Source organism: Leuciscus leuciscus, assembly GCF_965113295.1.
Source record: "Leuciscus leuciscus genome assembly, chromosome: 22".
NCBI lineage: Eukaryota > Metazoa > Chordata > Actinopteri > Cypriniformes > Leuciscidae > Leuciscus > Leuciscus leuciscus.
Window position 1 is genome coordinate 10,411,044 of NC_138746.1, and position 20,985 is coordinate 10,432,028.

A 20,985-nucleotide genomic window follows, 5' to 3' on the forward strand; every position below is an offset into this window, starting at 1 on the left:
AAGTGAAAAAATGATTATTATTTAGTAATAAGTAGGCTATGCCCACTTTAAAAAAAAAGTATGCTAAAGTGTAGGCTTTTTCACCAGGGTAAAGGGAACGTTGAGACTTTATTTATATATTTTTAACCAAGATACAGAACATGATGCAAGATTCTCGATATCTCATCCAAAACAAAGGGTTTTTATTGTCACCCTCTATTCAGCAGCATAATGATGTCAATCATAGAGGCGATGGCCCCTCCCATCACACAGAACCGAAGCGCGCGGCCGTCAATGGCACTGAGTAGTGCACGTCACCTGTCTTGAACATGTAGCTAGAAACGCTAACACGGCTCGATATTCAACTCAGATGACCAACACTCTGGTCGCATTTATGTTTTCGTTGAGCCGAAGTGAAACTGTATGTCAAAGATGTTCGGTATAGCTCGCAATCCAAGTCAAGAGCCGTTGAGGGCAGAACTGACCGTTTGAATTTAACCGCATTAGCTAGCCAGCTAGCTGGGTTTACCTTTAGCTGCTCTAGTCGAAACGAGCTAATATCACCAACGTTCAAAATATAGATGTTCAGCGAGTCGGTTCTCGATCATAAAGGCAAATTTGACGGCCGCCTGGAACGTGGCGTCTTCTGGAGAGGAAACTTCAATCGGAGAAACGTAAGTTGCACCACATTTGTCAGACTAACTAGCAAGCTAGCGTTATCTACCGGGATGGACCTGTTTCGTAACGGCTGCACCAAGTCAGTGAGTCCGTACTGCTGCCTGCTCGAGGAATCCGACCTCTTAATGGCTGTGTCGCAAAACATAACGAGTTGCGTATCGTTTTTGGTATCGTAGGTTTTCGATTTGAACGTAAAAAGACGCCTATGATGTCCGAGATGCTGTGTACGTTGGTAGCTCAGTCGGTAGCACACAGTCCATTAATTTTTGCATTAAACACTCTTTCCAAAGACACCAACAGTGCTGGCATTAAATTACTCCTGTTTTTTTTGTTTTTTTTTTACTTTATAAGATGTAAATAGGCTTTATATATTATTCCTCCCCCTATCAGTGCACAAAACAAGGCCATGTTAGCTGGTTATCAGTGTCAGAAATTGACTTGATGAAGGCCTTATTCTAAACATAGAATTAATGCATACCAATTTTTAAATTCATTGTTTTTTTGCCCTCAGGTTTTGAATTTTGATAGCATTTTTGTCACTGTTGGTCAGATTTATTCTTCAAACCCTGATTAATTTTTGACCCTGAGTGTGATTGAAATTAGCTGATGGAAAGTTCATGGCACAAATCATCAAAATAAAAATTAATAAGACTATTCTAACAGTGTATAGCCATTGCACTGCTTGTTCTGTGGCAGTGGAAATCACTTGTTATAATGAAGGGTTGGTGTAAACTGTAACTTTATTCCAAATACATACAGTATACTGCATACTGTAAAGTGATATCATGTAGCTAATCTCAAAACTGCTTGATTGTTTATATTGTCGTAAAATGGAAACTATACTATCACCCTGCTTTAATATGCCAAATGACTTAACATCATGATTTTCTGTTAAGTTGCTTTGAAACAATGTGAATTTTGAAAATAGAGGCCGACCGATAGTGGATTTTACCGATAACGATAACTAGGTTGGACCGCACTGGCCGATAACCGATTAACCAACTTACAATTTTTAAAATGAATACTGAATGAAAACAAAATACTCCAAGTAAACTTTATTACAAAAAATTAAAAAGTGCTGGACCATGAAAATGTACTCTACTCATTAAATTAAATTGAATTAAATATATAAATATGAATATGTTAATTATACGATGATCATTCATGTTAGTTCATAGTGCATTAACTAATGTTAACAGATACAACTTTTACATTTAGAAGTGTATTAGTAATTGTTGAAATTAATGATCTAAAAATTAACAATACTTCTACAGCATTTGTTAACCTTAATGTTACAGATGGAAAATTACCAGCTGGATATTTAATGCAAACAGATTGTAACAATTGTGACATTAAACATTTGGGTCGGACTTTCTTGTATTTTTGTCATTTTTACAAAGGTACTACTAATGTTAGTGTCCTCTTATGGCGCATTTCCACTGCATGGTACGGTACGGTACGGCTCGCTTCGGCTCGCTTTAAATGGTACCACCTCTGTTGAGGTTCCAAATCGTACCGTACCGATACAAAAATGTGACGTGAAAACACTGCAGATCACTGATTGGTTAGACAGAATCATCACTACCAGCGTCATTGTATTTACGACACGAGACACTAAACCCGCTAGATTGTTGGTTGCCGAGGAGCGGATGGGGAAACACGGAATGAAAAATTCGCATTTAACCCTCTGGAGTCTGAGCGTTTTTTTGGGCCCTGGGGGTGTTCTGACATTTGTGCTTTTTTCAGTTGCTTATAAACATATTAATGGCAAAGGTGTAAATTCACTCTATATAGCACAAACAGGACTACAATAATATGTGAGCCACATGTATGTACATGTTTTCATTTTTGAGAGAATAATGTTTATGCGTGGTTATCGAAAAAACTAAAAATTAAAGTTTTTGAAATAAGGCCACAAAACACATACTAAATATGTGGCAATAAGACTTTTGACTAATGGATGTCGTCGCCTATAGTTTTTTCTTCAAAATTATGTGAAAATAGTCTTGCTTTATCGTTCACATAAAACCATACATTGATTTAAATTGATGTCAAACAGGTTTTGCTTGGAAAGCCAATATGCGAGGGGGGCGTGAACGAGGAGTGGTTTACACCAGGGATGGAAATTAACTTTTTTGTCCACCGGCCACTGTGGCTGGTGGATTTCAAAATCTACCAGCCACTCAATGTTTTTACCAGCCACTTTCTTGTTTTTAACCGACAATGTGTAACTGCATGTGAAAATTAATACTACAAGATCTACAATACTTAAGCAGTTTATTTAATCTCAAGTCTCAATGAAATACTGACATTTTCTCTTTCTCTCTTATATATATTTCTCTTTTTTACCTGGATGTGGCATTTGAATGATTCGTGGTCTTTTATGGCTTCCAGTTTTAGGTTTTTAGTCCCAACAATGAAACTAGGGCTGGGCGATATGGACCAAAAGTCATATCCCGATTATTTAGGCTGAATATCGATATACGATATATATCCCGATATTTTTTCCGCAAAGTGAGAGCAAATGTTCAGTCAAAGTCAAAGCCAAATATGACATGTCACAAGTAGTTTTATTGAAACCGGCTATTTCCACACACACAAGTACTGTCCCCCTTTACTTAACATAAATTGTAAGAATATGACTAATAGTAAAGACTAGTACTAATAAATAAACATTAGGCCTATGCTAAAGCTATTAAATAGCAGTCCCAAACTAGTTTTTGTTAATACAATGTTGGTATGAGCCACTAGAGTCATTTAAAAATATTAAAAATAACACAAAGAAAAATAAAGTGGCATTTTTGGGGTTAATATGGAAACGACAGTTGCCATGGTGAATACACAATATTAACAATAACTGTTAATGAACCATGGAAACTGCTCCTGGTGAACAGAATGAAAATCATACCTGCATTACTTTTATTTTGTGTAATTTACAACGTAACGGCGTTGCATGCTCGTAGTTTCTTGTGCACTTTATATGCAGTGAGGCGATACACAGCGCGCGCCGCCGCATTTGCGCGTGCAATTGAAGAGTGTGCGCTCCGAGCACAGGATAACGGCTGACGTGACAGGACAAGAAAGTCCGTTTTTCTGAGGTGAAAGACTTTATTTCAGCGTACACTTATGTCCTCTAAAAGTGTCCGCCGTCTGTGTGAAACAGTATATTTTTATTTACCCGCCACGGTGGCCGGTAGGTGAAGCGAGTTTACCCGCCACAACACAAAATCACCCGCATTTGGCTGGTGGCGGGTGCTAATTTCCATCCCTGGTTTACACCTTAGAATACAATGTCCCACCCACTCTGCATAATTAGCCATTCATTCAGGTGTGACACAGTGACTGAGCCACAATGCAAGGACAAAAGATATATTTAGAAGAAGACTTATATTGACCATTTAAGATTTTGCTTACATCTATCTTGTAAATATGTTTTGCTATTTTATTAAAACGGTTACAATTACAACAATAATTACAATTTCAACAATATTTCAAGTGTACTCTTTCTTTGTAAAAAAAATTATTATAGGCCTACATTTTATCTATGTATTCATTAGTTTGAATATAGCCAACATTGGAACAGCTAACATCTTAGTTGATGACTTTATTTTTGACAAAAATAGTATTTTATATATAGAAATTGCTAAACAAAAGCTTATTTGATGTGGCAGTATATTCTACAGTAAAAACTGTACCCAAATCTACTAAACAAAATGTTGTCTTTCATATTTCGTCTGACTGTAACGTTGTTTTCATGAAATATTAGGGCATATTGTTAATTTGCAGTTTAATACGTTGCTTATACAAATAGCCCAGAGTTTCCGCTAGAAAAAAATGGTGCCGGTCAAAGTGACCGGCAGAGATTTCGTTTTCCGGACATTTTGATGATATGCCGGTCAAATATTGCCAATTAGTCAAGTTGAGGAAAACTGGAGGCAGGCTATGTAACTTAAAAAAATGACATAATCAGGCCGTATAGAACGCAACATGTTTATTAGCCTAACTTTCAAATAGACGGAAAAAAAAAACATGAACGTCCGATTGGCGTCAATCAACGCCAATTGTTTTTACTATGGTTTCACATTCATAGTTTAACAAACCAATCCCCCTTCCCCACATAAAATATCTGAATATCTCGCAGTGTAAATAGCCGCATTTCCATTACAGATTTGCGCAAATGTTTTGCGCTATTATCTAAATATCGATAAAAAACTATTGCGAAATGACGGCGTTTCCATTAACAGATGTTATATGCGACTAAACGTCCTTTTTTCTCTCACGATAAGTCATTTAAAAAATCACGGCAACGGACGTTGGTTTATATAATATCACTGCCACCGCATTAGACATTATTATTATGATTAATGGAAGGAGACGTGGCGTGTTATCCAAGCATTAATGGCAGGGAAAGACCCTTGTACTGCGAACGACACATAAGGAGTTTCTGGGTGTTTCGCCCTCATTTCTGCTCCGAGGTTTTGATTGTGGCATTTATTTGAGATTTAGGTTTTTATTTGAGGTTTCTTTTATGAATTTAATAAAGCACTCTGTCTCGTATTCTGTCCAAACGATCCATGTAGGCTACTTTTGTCCATTCGTTTTTCCTTTTTTAAACCGTAATTGAAAAACGAAAAATGAACGGTTGTTGTCTTTTTAAAACGCAAAGTTGAACACCAAAATTTTAATTTGAACTGGCTACACCAACTGCTGCGCAAAAAAGTAAATACCGACGCATTTTCTGATTTTTGTTTATGACTTTTTGCCCCTTTATTAAACATTTAACATATTCACAAATTAATATGGAAAACATGTCGATTTTACTGGTTTTCAAAGGCCAAATTAGAACCTGGAATTGATGTTTTTCCCGCAGTGCTGAATGAGAAGAGCCATTAATAGCCTATTATAACTATTGTTTTCTAAGTGTCGGCTAAAATCACATCTCCATCTCCGCTGTTAAGCAGATTCGCTTTTAGAGAGAAATGCACCTTTCATACAGATTAGGTACATGATCAGAAGGTATTAGCTTTCGATTAGAATTTGTTCGTTTTAAAGTGGACATTTCAAGCTTTAGCCTACATAGGCTATATTTTGTTTCAATTCTCACGCTCCAGTTTATGGAGATCATGAAAGTGCGTCTGATTTTTTTATTTTTATTTTACAAAAGCACAACGTTTTCTTGTTATTGTGAGTTTACACAAATAAAAGTAGTTGAGAATAATGTATTATTATTTTCTGTATGACCAGAAATGACAGAGTATTTTAAGTTGTTTCCACTGTTAATAGGAGAATGCAAGTGGTCACGCCCGCGCCTCCGTGCCATGCAGTGCGCGCTCCTCAGCTTTGTTCCTTTCTTGCATAAAAGCGTCTTCTAAATATAGCTTATTAAATGTTATAATATAATAAAATAATATAAAATGATTATTATTTGCGTAGCTATACATGGACCTCAAACACACCGCGTCTTCTAAGTCAGGTGACTGCAAATGCGCAAATAGTTTTTGCGAAATTAACGTGTTTCCATTGTGCGTATTTTTAATTCGCAATTTCAATTTGAAGGGTAGCCTAATGGAAACGCGGCTAGTGTCTCTCCGCAACTTGCAATGCGCATAAGCCGCGTAACCTTGTTCTCCGCAAGGCGACTTCGCTGCTTCGTCTTGATCCGATTCTGCTTTTTCTCCGGTGGTGGTGGAGCTGTCTGGACATCTGAGGCTTCAGGCGTTCCTGATTCACCATCGTCCGTCGCGTCTGGCCTCTGAAAAAAGCTTTTACGGCTAGTCTGCCTGGGCCTGGCCATATTTGAAACGTCTCACTCATTCGTTCGTTGTTTAGGTCTATATTACAGCCGTTAGGCGTGCGCTTTATTTGAAATGCAGCATGCGATGTTGTTTAATAACTTTCAAACGGTAGAGCCTGTTCCTTTATAAAAGCCAAAGGTCGGTGTATTTTTGTTTTATACATTTTAGGCTTATTCTCAAATTCAGATTGTGTTAGGGGGGTGGGATTATTAGGTAATTTTAATCGGACAATTTGACCGGAGAGATTTAATTTTGTCGGACATTTCATTTTTTTTCCGGCCAATGTCCGGTAATTACCGGACAACGGAAACCCTGAAATAGCCTACATTTTATTTCAACATTCAGTCGATTTTTACTCATCTCAGTATAGCAATACAGTTTGCTAAAACATCATCATTCATTCACACACGCGATTTAAATTTAAACTGTCTTTGCCAGCTGTGGTAAACAGCGCGCATCTCTGCCGTTTATTCATTCATAAACAGAAACCCACGTGAAGAAATTCACGTGAGAAGGAAAAAACTTACTAGTATTCCTCAGCTCGCTCCTCGATATACCCGCACTTCTGAGGGACATTTTCCATTAGTATTATTCCTCACAGCGCTGCAAGACGGTGTAAACAAGTAATGATCTAAATAAACTTGTGTGTTTTCTCGAGCTGATGGGGGCGCCCCGTTCACAGGATTGCCTCAGCCATTTGCGTTTGAATAGCGCGCGCTCTCCGTGGGCGTGTCACATTACATCTGAATTAGCTGTAATGAGGTCGACTGGAATCGCTCTCTTTTAATACAGATTTCACAAGATGAGAATATTTGTTTTTTATATAAATTATTTCATTTAAAAGAAGAGAATTCAAGCTTCATGCCTGTGTGTCTGTATGTCTGTTTGCTCTGAGTATTCGCTGAGCTACAGTTCATTTTCGGACGCGTTTCAGAATGGACTACACGGGCAAAGAGAAGGCAGAACTCGCTTCGTGTTTATTTTTCTTTATTTGGCAAAAAGCACAACACTTTGTTTTTATTGTGAGTATACACAAAAATAATACACATTTAACAGAATCGATTGATGTATGAAACTCCTATGGAAAATCAAAGTCAACAGAGTATTTATGAGTTTCTTTTACACTGATAAAAAAAAAAAGCGAGCTGGTATCGCCGGCGATACCGTCGACCTCAGGGGGTTAATATGATGATGTCATGGCAGTAGAGACTACAACTATAACGATCAGTCCCACCCACTTTGAAGCGGTACTAACTGCAGTGGAAAAGCAACCGAGCTAAAGCGAACCGAACCGTGCCGTACCGAGCCGAGTCGTACCACGCAGTGGAAAAGCGAAGCAAGCCGAACCGTTCCGCGCCGAGTCGAACCGTACCGAGCCGAGCCGAACCGAGCCGTACCATGCAGTGGAAAAGCGCCATTAGCCTTGACGCAAATACACTGCTGTTCTTTCTCTACTAATGCAGCATCTAGTCAACAAATGAATTACTTTATAACGATATGAAAACAATGTAGTGTAGTGTACTGTATACCATTTCGTTGTCTGTTTTAAAGGAACCGTATGTAAGAAATGTATTTCAATTAATCATAAAATGGCCCTGATATGTCACTAGACATTAAGAAATCATGTTTATTTCAAATACTTATATCACTGACAACAGTAGGCCGGCCAGGATATTGTCATTTAAAAGTGAAGTTGCAGCCCTCAACTGATGTTGATGTTGTCATGTTGTGTTTTGGCCTGATGTTCCACCCTCCACCTATCTACCAATCACAAAGTCAGTAGTGTTTCGGCATCCGGGTTGCCAGCTCTGCTTTAGTTACCACAGCTGCAGCTACAAACGTGTCGGATAAAAAATGCCAGCTTATCCGGCAACCTCGAGTCAGGGGGGTGGGGGAGGGGATACACCGCTCTACAGTAATTTGAAAGTGATTGAAGTACCAGTTTTGGCCACAATCTTACATACGGTTCCTTTAAATATACATCTGAAGTGTCCCACTCCATGCAGCGCGCAGCCTCGCGTGTCAAAACAAACTCCACGAGGCATCAGTGATAGTTTTTATTACGCCTCTAGAGGCCGCTCGCATACTGTATAATGACAGCAGAACCTTCTCAGCCACCTCAGCAACCCGGATTTTTGTGTGTGCCTGCATTCGGTTCCAGCAATCAGTTATCGGTGCTGATTAATTGGCAAAACCAATCAAAAGGCCTATACAAATAAAATTGACTTGTTCAGATTATGATTTTGTATTTTTTTTTGTGTTCACTTTGCATTTCACAAGACTTTCATGTTTTAATTGTGGCAACGCAATGATTTCAGGTTGGGGCTGTGCGATTGATCATAATTGATTTTCGATTTTGATTTTGGCTTCCAACGATTATGAAAACAAGATAATCGAGTTAAAGCAATTATTGTGCCGCTGGCGCATTCCGTCGAGTGCACCGTCCTTTCCTTCACAGCGGTGGGCTTTCATTCCTCCCTAAAAGCCCAAACTTACCCATATCAGCCAAATAAATGAATGTGGTAAAACCAGTCTACTGATGCTAAACTGCAGGACGTGTTTGATACTAAACAGTGTTATTAAAAGCACATTAAGCGTCAAGAGACACTGTTCCCCTGGCAGCTTTCTGTGTGCGCGCTCCGAGTCGTAGCCGAACGTAGATAAGCAAGTGGGCTTTGGATATGCCATTAAGCTTTAATAACTAATAATCTAGTATATGTGTACAGTGAGACTATGCAGAGTTATTTTACATTTGATATTACATTTTTTGTTGTAGGCTAGTACTTATCTGAATATCACTGTTGGTACATCTTCCTGAAAAACTTAAAACGCTGTTTATTTAATTTGTATTTTCGTTCTGTTGTATTTATTTGTCTGTTTTTGTAACTATTTGTTTCTTTCATTTCTTTTGTTATTATCATGTTGCTGACCGTTTTCTTGTCTGAAGTTAGCCTTGCTAACGTCAGACCTCTTTCTCTTTGAGACGTGGTCTGGGAACCACATGTTCATTTTCTCGTATTTGAGGCGTGGTTTACGAATGCCCAGAGCCGTTTTTTGGGCGCTACAAATGTCTATCAAATGCGCCTGTACGTAGCTCATAGCCAATCGTTTCAATTATACCAGATGACGTATGTAGAGCGACAGATATTCAACGAAGAAGACGACGATGGGTCAGAGATTTATGTGTGCACCAGAGTCCCGCACGGGTCCGATTTTGTAAATCCGCACCCGCCCGTACCCGCAGTGCTTAAACGACCCGTTTTCCGACAGCAGCACTAATTAAAATCTGCACCCGACCCGCTTAAAATAGAACCGACACCCGACCCGCACCCGAAATAAAATCAGTTTAGACTATCACATTATAGACACACTTACAAAAATGTTTATTGCCAGGTCATACAGAAGTTATTACACTACAATTAACACAAGGACAACTTCAGCCGAAGCTGTCAAAAGGCCGATACATGAAGAACATGGCTAACGTTACCACAAAACTGAGTAGCCTTATAACATTTTACCAATCGAACAGTCGCGGCTACAACACTATATGCCACGCAATTTCGTCTAGCCTACATCTGACCATTTTGGGTTCCAACACGCCCTGCACACCACACATACTTAACAGTGTTAAATATGAAAAATACCGTTTGATAGAACTGCTTTGTTACCACAGTTTCTGCGTGCTTCCTCAGGGATGAAGTTCCACATTTGCGGCTATCCAACACGAAAATGTTTGCAGCAAAGCCTTTCACAATATTTTCTTCAGATAACTCCAAATTTCTCCCACACACTGGACTTGATTTTTGATGACGTATTGTCGACAACTTTACAATCTCCACTAGCTATTCTTTTCTTCAACTCCTCAGCATCCATCTCGACGACTGCAAGCAGATCGCACGCGCGGTTATGATGAATTTTTAAAAGTGAAAGTAGCCTAGGTAACGTTATAGATCCTGGGAGGGCGTGGCGCGTCGGCACAAATAAACTGATGTGGATTTTAAATTATTTTATCAACTTGAAATACAGGCATATTTTTGTAGATGTGTTCCTAAAAATATGCATATATTTTTACGTCTGTCATGTTGGATCCATAGATATAAACAAACTGCTTCGGTGTGTCGCATAGATGTCGTCATCGTCTTGCTGCTCCCTCCCCGTTCTGTGATTGGTTCCCTAGCTGAGGCTAAAATCTGGTCCATGGAATCCATGCTGACTAGCAGCGTGAATAAAATCGCGCTGCGCTCAAGGCAGCATGGGGAAACCCAGGCTAGTCTGAAGTAGAGGTCGACCGATTCATCGGTTTTGCCGATGAATCGGCACCGATAGTTGATTGGTGGAACTATCGCTATCGGCAAAAATACATACCGATAGTTTTTCCTGGTTGCGTCCGTTGCTGGAGCGGCTGAGAAGCGCGCGCTGTCATTCATTACACAGTAAGAGAGAGCTGAGAAGGGTCTGCTGGCATCATGCAGTACAAGAGCGGCCTCTAGAGGTGTAATAAAAACTATCGCTGATGCCTCGTGTTGTTTATTTCGACACATGATGCTGCGTGCTGCACTGAGAGCACACGCTGCGTGGAGAGCGCTGACATCAGATGCGCGTTTAAAGCACCGACAGCTAAAAGGTAGCCTATGTATACAGTACATTTTGTCATATCATTATAAAGTGATTAATTTGTTGACTAAATGCTGCATTAGTAGAGAAAGAACAGCACAACAGTATGTTTGTTTGCCTTCGAGGCTGAGAGGACGCTAACATTAATAGTACCTCAAGCGGTTAAAACACTGACAAAAATAAACGCAAGTCTGACCCGAATGTTTAATGTCACAATTAGTTTATATCCAGCTGGTCACTTTTATGCATTTAATATGCAGAGAAGTTGCATATTTAAAGCTAGAGACGTAAGATAGCAAACTGATATGTTCATACAGCCGACAGAAACATATAAACAAATCAGAAAAGCATTAGATTTCGGTTATTTTTTCGTCATCACTTTAATACATGTTTTGTTATTTTGATTAGATAATCATCAAGTGTTTATAAAATAGAAGCAAAAGTGTGAGACTATACATTTAATATTTATGTCATTTCAATGCTCTGGCATTGTGGATATTTAAGCATGACTGTTTGGATTAAATATGAAATGATAACACTTACAATAAAATTCCATATGTAACATTAACTAAGGTTAATAACTTCTGTATAAGGATTGTTCAATACTTGTTAATTAACATGTACTAATACATTTTTAAATTAAGGTTTTTATTTGTTAACCATAGTTAATGCACTATCAAACTAACATGAATGATCAAGGTGCAATTGTATTGCTCAAATATTATACCGATCAAATTTTGTTACTTTTTTATTCATTAAGTTGGCTTGAAAAATAACAGTTTAATAGTTACATTTTGAATGTAACTGGTTTTATTTGTTATTTAGAGTATTACTTTTTGTTTCAGTTTGAATGAATGTCTTTTATTGACTTCAATATTTATTCATATTATATATTTACCGTATTTTCCGCACTATAAGGCGCACATAAAAGCCTTTAATTTTTTCAAAAAACGACAGTGCGCCTTATAATCCGGAGCGCCTTATATATGGATCTGGCGCCTTATATTAATGTCTGTAAAACAACCGCTGACTTAAACCTTGTTTATACTTTCGCCTGGCACCGGAGCGCGAGCCTCCGCTGACTGCGCGCGCACCTCCCCAAACAGACGAGGCATTTATACTTGACGCAACTGTTTTGTTTTAGACTGAACACCAGACCATACAACTGATTTAGACGCGCAAACTGGGTGCCGGTGTGATGAGATGTTCTAATATCCGTCTGCTCGGGCAGATTCGGCTCAAAGGCCTCCGCATCCAAGATGCACGACTTTGAGCCGAATCTGCCCGAGCAGACGGATATTAGTTTTGTATTACCTTCGCGCTCATGCGGACGCGTCGAGTATAAACAAGATTTTACAGCTCAGCCACTTGTTTTTTCATATTTTTTTGCAAGTGGTAGATCTTGGTTTACATTTGGACTTTGGATGTGATCTTAGGCTTGAAAAGGTTGGTGACCACTGCATAACGCAAACCCAGTCAAACGTTTGACTGCAGTATCTTCTATTCTATGCGCCTTATAATCCGGTGCGCCCTATATATGAAAAAAGTTCTAAAATAGGCCATTCATTGAAGGTGCGCCTTATAATCCGGTGCGCCTTATAGTGCGAAAAATACGGTATTTCATTTAGCATGTTTTCATGGTTCAATACAGTTTTATTATTTTTATAATAAAGTTCAGCACTGTTTTACTTGGAGTGTTATGTTTGTTTTTATCCAGTATCAATTTTAAAAACTATCGGTTGATTAATCGGTTATCGGCAAGTATGGCCCAACCTAGCTATCGTTATCGGTAAAATCCACTATCGGTCGACCTCTAGTCTGAAGTATCGATAATTGTGAAATTTCACTAAAATGAATCATATTGTGAAATTAGACATTTGATCATATTTCCTACAATAATCATTCAATAATCATGATTTCAATATTTACCAAAAATAATCGTGATTATGATTTTTGCCAATATCGTGCAGCCCTACTTTAGAATTAGCTCCAAACATAGTGCTTGAAAGTCACTCTAGGGCTTGTACTGCTTGACTGTAGTCAATCTATGATAGTTTTGGTCTTTAGCTTTACTTTCAGAAGTCGTAAAAATGTAACTGTTTGCTTTCTTTCTCTAGACGACACATAGTAAGAGCATTTTTATGCATATGGTTTAAATTGTTTCTCTCTATTTCTTCCTATTGGTCATTGATATCACTGAAATAAAGGAAATTCCGTTAGATTACCAAATATTTGACTGCATTTTAAAAGAGCTGTCAGGTGAATTTCAGTAAGATACTCCTGCGCTTTGACTTATCCAGAGATTTATTTTTTAACATCAATGACAGTCTGATGATAAAGTTTTTTGTTCTTTTGAAAGTTAACAGAACTTCTATCAGAACTTTTTACAGCAAAAATGAAAGCTGATATAAATGTATCTGGCGGCAACAAAAGTTGCTTAATATTGCAAGGTAATTATTGTTTTGAATACTGATCTTTCTTTACCATTTTGTGTGATTGTCTTTCCAACAGTTAAGTCAATATGCAGGCTGCATTTGGAAAAACAAATCTAACATTATAGTTGGATTTCAGAGATGAGGATTTCCCAAATTAGTTGAAAAGTGGGGTTTTCCTGAACCATGGACACATAATTGATATAGTTTATTTGAAATTTAGAATGTTCAAGATATGTGCAACACCTGGTTAATATCTTAATTGCACATGCAATACTGTCAAGCTTCTGGTCAGAGCTGATGGTCAGTCATCAAGAATTCACAGCCTCAAAATAGAAACTTGCAGAAACCATTTCTGGTAGGATTTTTAAATCATTGTTTCACTTAATTTCATCCGTATCTAGGTTTGAGTAAAATGTATAAGTGAAGTGAATTAGAATTAAAATTATTGTATGAATTTAGCCAGTAGTCTTTTAAAGTAATTGAACTTTCGCAAAGACCCGCCCCCTTTAGTTACTGTTGCTATGTCCGACAAGCCACGCCGCTCTCACGCCACACCATGTTCTCACACAGTGAAAAATATGTCGCGGAGCAAAGAGGACACTGACAATGCGCTGACAGACAGGACAGACCAGGTTACTTTTGATATGAAACAAAGTCTCACCTTTCAAATTTGGTAATTTTTTAAAAGAAATTGAAACAATAAATACTGTTTTGTTGCTCTTTAATGTGTCGTGACAGATCGCTGTAAAGCCTCAGTTAAAGCTGCTCGTGAACCGATCATCTCTTCTAGTTAATTTATAGCATCAAATAAACATGAATGAGCATCAGAAGGAATGTTGCTTCAACCGTGGAAAGACGTCAGTACACTCCGTTTTTCTAATCGGTTCAAATCCTCCAACGTTAATCTACTAACTCTCCTGACTGCTTTATTGAACAAAATTGGCGGATTCGGTGGATGGCGTATTATGATTGGTCAGATCACCTGTCAATCAAACTCCCTGAGAAGGGTCAATTGCAAAGTAGAATAAAACTTCCACTGATGAGCACCGCTCCATTTTTGTCAAAGTAAAATTCCTTTCATGTTAATTTCAAGTATTAAAATTTGTTTTTCACTGGGATTTTGCCTGCTGTGTACTGATGATGGTTTAATCAAAAGGCTTTTAAGATAGGTATTTTTATTCAACGTTATTTTATAGGCTACACTGCTTGCCACCTATGTATCAAGCAAAGGTCTTCTCCTGCCCCATTCCCTAATGGCACCTTACACAGACATTGGCATGGGCGCAGATGATGCAAGGACCTAAAATAACTCTGAAAGTTTATGGAGTGCTTGGCCACTGATAATAGGCATGGTTTGTGAGAGGTTTGTTGGTTGATGGTAGGCTTTTCTTGGTTTGGTTTCTAATGGGTATGATCATCACTGCTGCTAAAATGTCATTCCTTAAGATTAGGCCTACCTGTTAAAATTGGATAAATTATGTAGCTGAAAATGAACATTCCATAATCTGTTTGATATTTGTCTTCATTTCCTCAGGGACATGAATGGGTAACTAAGGCAACTGGGATATGTTTTCCCCAGTGCTGAAGCCATGCCTCCAGAATGAGATGCATTGCAATGTAGACTAATACGTAGGGCTGTTATCAACCAAAGAAAATCTTGGTCGACTAAAATCCTGAAATTTTCGACTAAAAATCGATTGAAAATGACGTTAGGAATAAAAAAACTTTAAATTAATTAGCTGCGCAGTACTCGGTTGCCTTGTTGATCGCCTAAATGAATTATAAATAAACATAAAAAACAAGTAGGCTATTTGCAGTATATTAAATCGTTTTTGACCTAATTATTTTGCACTGAAATGAGTCACACGAGTCTGTCGGCTCTGACAGCGTTGCATCACATGCACTTGCGCAATATCAGAGCCTGTGATTTCTGAAAATAGTACTGTTTTCAACTAGTGATATCATCACAATAACTTTTGAGGAATATACAACATAATTTAGACAATTGTTTTTGTCATATGTATTATAATAACTGACAGACACTATCATTTCAGCCGTTCTGTGCAGCTCGCATGAACATAGGAGCTCAGCTTCGCGGCTGAGACACGAATAGACTATTAACTTAAAGCTTTTACTCTTAAACACAAAAAGCTCGTCCACTTTAATAAAAAAAGAATACTTATTAAACAAACCAGATCAAGAGCAGCAACAAAATAAAGTGCATAACTGAAAAATAAAGCATATAGGCTCAAAATGAATACAAACAGTGGGCACAGCGCAAATTTGCATTCGACTTTTTTCCCGTTTTCTATTTAAAAAAAATGCTGCCACACTGCCGATATCTTTGTTGACATGGTAGAAGAGGACTGACTATGAATTAAACGCTCTCACAATTAAATAATATTCAGCAAACCTTCTAGTAGCCTACTTTCTTCAATCTGTCTCTCTTCCCCAGTGGGTTGGGCTAATCCAAAAGAAGTGAAAGCAAGGGGGTGTTCTGAAGACAGACTTACCTATGAAACAGGGGTGCTCTGAAAACACCCCCATTAGCAATTAGTGCTTTCCACCTGATGAAATGAACACGGCAAAACTGATGAAATGAACGCAGCAAAACTGATGAAATGAACGCAGCAAAAAATCGACCAATCAGAATTTTGGTCGAGCCAGAACGTATCGACCAATTAATCGACTGGGAGATTACAGCCCTACAAATACTATATCTATGTCTAATATGATTTCGTTCAGAAACGTACTTGTATGTGAATGCCGATATGAACACTTCCAACACACTGCCAATGTGCAGTTAAATTGACCGTTCGCAAAGACCCGCCCCCTTTAGTTACTTTTGCTATGTCCGACAAGCCATGCTGCTCTCATGCCACACCATGTTCTCACGCTGTGAAAAATACGGAGCAAAGAGGACACTGACAAACGCGCTGACAGACAGGACAGGACAGACAAGGTTACTTTTGAAATGAAACCGTCTCAACTTTAAAATTTTATAATTTTTTTAAATCAATTTAAATAAATACCATTTTGTGGCTCTTTAATGTGTCGTGACAGATCGCTGTAAAGCCTCAGTTAAAGCTGCTCGTGAACCGATCATCTCTTCCTTCTAGTTAATTTATAGCATCAAATAAACATGAATGAACATCAGAAGGAATGTTGCTTCAACCGTGGAATGACATTAGTACACTCCGTTTTTTAAGTTCTTCAAATCCACCGACGTTAATCTACTAACTCCTGACTTTGTCGGACAAAAATTGTGGATTCGGCGGATTATGATTGGTCAGATCGCCTGTCAATCAAACTCCCTGCGAAGGGTGAATTGAAGATCCTAGAAATTTCTACATTAATGTATTTCCATGGAGTTTCGAACCTTAACCTTAGATATGGCATTTGAGCTCTCCATCATAAGTCTAGAGCTGAGAGCTTGGTAGTGTTCATTTTTGTAGGCGATTAGAACAACAGATATAATATCACTAAGCTTTAATTGTAGTTTACCTTGGATAAAATGGGCTGTGTTGATGTACCATTGTTTGCTTGATCTACAGCAGTGGTTCCCAAACTTTTAACAGGCATGTACCCCCTGAGACATTATAGATCTTCCGAAGTACCCCCAACACCACCAATTGTTAACAACAAGTTTTTTTTTATTTTTTTTTATTTTATTTTTTTATCAATTTTGTCGAGAATAGTGAATAGAATCATAAACATATGATACAAATCTCATCAAAAGTGTGCTGAATATACAAATGTGCTGAATATAATGATTTTAAACAGATGTACCCAATCTCACACACAATAGGCCTACAACACATAATGTGCAGTGCAAATGCGGAAGTTAAGTTACCACCGTGGGACAGAGAAAACGTTTGAAAAGGCATATGACTTAGAGTCCTGCACGGGTTCGGGTTCCCGCGGGTACCCGACGGGTGACCCGCAAATTTTGCTCAAACGGGTGAAAAATATCCAACTGTGTCGGATACGGGTGCGGGTGGGGTCGGACACGGGGGAAACACGGGTTTAAAACAATCACATGCAAACGTAAAAATATATGCATATTTTTAGGAACACATCTACAAAAATATTCCTGTATTTCAAGTTGATCAAATAATTTAAAATCCACATCAGTTTATTTGTGCCCACGCACCATGCCCTCCCAGGATCTATAACGTTACCTAGGCTACTTTCACTTTTAAAAATTCCTCATAACCGCGCGCGCGATCTGCTTGCAGTCGTCGAGATGGATGCTGAGGAGTTGAAGAAAAGAATAGCTAGTGGAGATTGTAAAGTTGTCGACAATACGTCATCAAAAGGCAAGTCCAGTGTGTGGGAGAAATTTGGAGTTATCTGAAGAAAACAATATTGTGAAAGGCTTTGCTGCATGCATGTTCGTGTTGGATAGCCGCAAATGTGGAACTTCATCCCTGAGGAAGCACGCAGATAACTGTGGTAACAAACCAAGCAGTTCTATCGAACAGTATTTTTCAAATTTAATACTGTTCAGTATGTGTGGTGTGCAGGGCGTGTTTGAACCCAAAATTGTCTGATGTAGGCTAGACGAAATTGCGTGGCAGATATAGTGTTGTAGCCGCTTCTGTCAGGCTACTCAGTTTTGTGGTAACCTTCCATGTTCTTCATGTAGCCGATCGGCCTTTTGACAGCTTCGGCTGAAGTTGTCCTTCTGTTAATTGTCGTTATAACTTCTGTTTGACCTGGCAATAAACATTTTTGTAATTGTGTCTATAATGTGATTGGCTAAACTGATTTTATTTCGGGTGCGGGTCGGGTGTCGGTTCTATTTTAAGCGGGTCGGGTCGGGTGCGGATTTTAATTAGTGCTGTTGACGGATAACGGGTCGGATGCGGTTTGAAGCACTGCGGGTACGGGTTTACAAAATCGGACCCGTGCAGGACTCTTTTCACGTACCCCCTGAAATCAGTCCACGTACCCCTGGGGGTACGCGTACCCCAGTTTGACAACCGTGGATCTACAGTATCCTTCATCCTTCTTGAAAGCCTTTGCACAGGAGCTAATCAAGTACTGCATGCATTTCATGAGTGGATTAACAAATTGAGTTAGCTTGTTAACCCCACTGTCTTGAATCCCTCTGAACCTTTAGGAGACCTACTGATGTTTGCAAACTCTTTGATTAATGATAGGAAGATAATAAGATTATATTAAAAGTCACGTTGCACTCCTTAGATCCATATCTAACATGACCTTGTACCAAAAAGCCACATTGATTTACATTTTGCCTTTTGATTCTGATAGTTTGAAGCATTATCATTTTCAGTGAACCTTAAAGAACATATTAATATAATTTAAAATTAGAATTTTATAGTTATAATTATTGTTATAGTTACACTTATTGTCCTTGGTGTGAACGGCCCTTTAGCCTGATTGTTTCGGGAGTCTTTAAAGCCTTAAAACCTTTAAAGTTTTGACAAAACATTTTTTCTTAATCGGGACCTCGGGAAATAAAAGGATGATTTCAAAAGCCCAAAATACTGCAGAGTCAAAGGAGCATCATTTTGTCATTGGTTGCAGGCACTTGTCTTAAAATACATCTCAAAATACACCTTTGCTTGTCTGTGAATCAGCTGTAATGATGCAGCTGCTCTTGTATTGATGTAATAAGTTTGTTTGTCCTTAGGACTCCATAAACAAGGCAACACAAGGCCAGTGCAGCAGTTACAACTCGCTGCCCGTTTAGGGGCTGTGACATTTGATACTCTGGCCTTTAAAGTTTCAAATTCAAGGAGCACATGGTGTGTGTGAAGAAGCCTAGCAATGGATATGTTCACGCATTATTGTAATTCTCTCAATGTTTTTCATTTCCAAACACTTCACTTTGTCAGCTGTTCCTAGATTCAGTTCAATTTATAAAATTCAATGCTAGTTTTGTTTGTCGGCTCTCTCGCTGCACTTGCGATTCCAAGGGACTGGTCACAGGAAAGATGCACTGAAGTGCCCTGTTGAAGCTCTCTGTTACCATAGAAACCACTCTTAGCTGCCACTCCAGGCGCTGTAGGCATGGAAACGGAACATATGACAGTGGTCCAATGGTTACATCATTGCAGTGCCATAGATCTCAGGAGTGTGTTGAACTGCTCTCTTCACTTTATTGGAATGTGGAAATCTTGAATGAGCAACCTGTCATCTGGACGTGTAACTCCTGAATGCAGGCCAACGTTAGGTCAGGTAAGGATCTTTTTATGGTCATAAACTGACTCGCCATGTTAGCGAACCGAGCTGGTAATGTGGGATATTAATAGAATTCCTAGAGTCAGGCTAGGACTGTTGTCAGGCTTTAGATTCATTCCTGCTTGATAAGTGGTGGTTGTTATGAACATGTATTCTAGGTGACAGCCTGAACTGCCTGGTCAGTGCTGACATTTTTTTTTTCTTCTTTCTAAATTCATTGGCCACAATGTCTCTTTTCTGTCTATAATGAAGATATAATGATTCATAATGATGAGGGGATGTGGGTGATGGTGGATGAAAGTCATTGTTGGGCACAGGTGGTCTGAAATCGAGAGTCGATGAGGACCAGGTTGTTTTTCCTTTTGTTGGGTCACAACATTGAAACCCTCTTCAAAGGTCTAGCCCACTTCCTGTCTACAGGATACGTTTTATTTGTTTGTTTTAGTGCTTTGGCACAGTGTGCTCTCTGGATCCGCACACATTCATAGGCAATGAGTTATTATCATATGGGCTCTTTTGGTTTACTGTGATGCTAAACAGAGCACATGATCAAAGCATGGCTAATCTGGAGTCAAGGCACAGGTGCTGGAAGCTGTATCCAATGAAACACTATCGTTTACACAAGTGACATACAAGACTTTTTAATTTAATAATTACTCTTATGTACTATTATATGGGTTAATCCATCTCAGGTGGTCCAATGGAGGTTGCTTGACTATTTTAATTTTACAATTTCTTTTTTGAGTGATTTACCTCTGTGAATTGGTATTTCAAATTCATGGTATTTATTATTTTACTTGTTTTAACCACAGTGGCTTCTTTGTGTCATGGCCCACCCCACAACAAATTTTGGTTATACAGTAACAGGGCTATGTGAAAATATCTCAGCTCAAGAAGGTTATAGCTTTTTAGAACAAAAACTAATCTTTAGAGCACATTTCAAGGTACATGTACAGAACCCCCCCCCCCCCCCCCCCCACACACACATTTCTTGCATACATTTTACACTCTTGTTTCTTATACTTATCATTTAAGACCAAATGTAATGATTAAGATTGCTCAGGGGCTCACATTTAGGGTCACTTTACAATGGGAAATATTTGAGTCTTAACCTTAAATCTTGTTAAGGGGGTACCCAGTGAAGTAAGCACACTTGCAGAACAATTCAGGTTTGAGACTTGTATTAATTTGAGGGTGCGAGCATTTCCCTTCATTTTGGGATAAATGTCCATATCCAATATTAGATATATTTTCACTCTTATGGTGAAGATGGT

The 20,985-nt window shown here is 38.6% G+C and overlaps 1 protein-coding gene across 2 annotated transcripts in view; it reads left to right on the forward strand.

The window, feature by feature from the left end:
• Window positions 1-240: 240 nt before the first annotated feature.
• Window positions 241-20,985, forward strand: part of ppm1ba (protein phosphatase, Mg2+/Mn2+ dependent, 1Ba) — a 32,280-nt gene continuing 11,535 nt past the window's right edge. The window contains exon 1 of one of the 2 annotated variants that reach the window (XM_082154245.1): window positions 241-653. The gene's annotated coding sequence lies outside the window, so the exon portion shown is untranslated. Of the gene's footprint in view, window positions 654-19,018; window positions 19,709-20,985 lie in introns of those variants that run through there. The other variant, XM_082154246.1, reaches the window with a different exon arrangement.